The sequence below is a fragment of the Arachis ipaensis genome, chromosome B05 (assembly GCF_000816755.2).
Source record: "Arachis ipaensis cultivar K30076 chromosome B05, Araip1.1, whole genome shotgun sequence".
Classification (NCBI taxonomy): Eukaryota; Viridiplantae; Streptophyta; class Magnoliopsida; order Fabales; family Fabaceae; genus Arachis; species Arachis ipaensis.
This window is the reverse complement of record NC_029789.2, coordinates 111703652-111704890: the sequence shown is the minus strand read 5'-3', so window position 1 is coordinate 111704890 and position 1239 is coordinate 111703652.

Below are 1239 nucleotides of genomic sequence, written 5' to 3'. Positions count from 1 at the left end.
CGCACCATGGACCCCACAGGATCCCCACCTTTTCTTCTCTCCTCTTCACACCTTTTCATAACTCTCTTCCATAAATACCCTTCACCAATCACCTCAATCACTCTTCCCCATCACCTCTTCACCACTCACATCCATCCTCTCTTCCCCAAAAACCCCACCTACCTCCAAAATTCAAACTCTTTTCCCTTCCAAACCCAACCCTAATGGCCGAACCCTAAACCTTCCCCCACTCCTATATAAACCTCTCTTTCCTTCTTCATTTTCATACAACACAACCCTTTCTTCTTCCCCTTGGCCGAATACACACCTCTCTCCCTCTCCTCCATTCTTCTTCTTCTTCTCCTTCTTTCTTTCTTCTTTTGCTCGGGGACGAGCAAACATTTTAAGTTTGGTGTGGTAAAAGTTTGTTTTTCCATAACCATTAATGGCACCTAAGGCCAGAGAAACCTCAAGAAAGAGGAAAGGGAAGGCAATTGCTTCCACCTCTGAGTCATGGGAGATGGAGAGATTCATCTCAAAGGTCCATCAAGACCACTTCTATGAAGTTGTGGCCAAGAAGAAAGTGATCCCTGAGGTTCCTTTCAAGCTCAAAAAGAATGAGTATCCGGAGATCCGACATGAGATCCGAAGAAGAGGTTGGGAAGTTCTTACCAACCCCATTCAACAAGTCAGAATCTTAATGGTTCAAGAGTTCTATGCAAACCATGGATCACTAGGAACCATGATCAAAGTGTGAACCCGAATCCAAAGAATTGGCTTACAATGGTTCGGGGGAATTACTTAGATTTTAGTTCGGAAAATGTAAGGTTGGCATTCAACTTGCCAATGATGCAAGAAAACGCACGCCCCTACACTAGAAGGGTCAACTTTGATCAAAGGTTGGACCAAGTCCTCATGGACATATGTGTGGAAGGAGCTCGATGGAAAGTTGACTCAAGAGGCAAGCCGGTTCAATTAAGAAGATTGGACCTTAAGCCTGTAGCTAGAGAATGGTTGGAGTTTATTCAACGCTCAATCATTTCTACTAGCAACCGGTCTGAAGTTACTATAGACCGGGCCATCATGATTCATAGTATCATGATTGGGGAGGAAGTAGAAGTTCATGAGATTATACCTCAAGAACTCTATAAGGTGGCTGATAAGTCTTCCACTTTGGAAAGGTTAGCCTTTCCTCACCTCATTTGTCACCTCGACAATTCGGCTGGAATTGACATAGAGGGAGATATCCTCATTGATGAG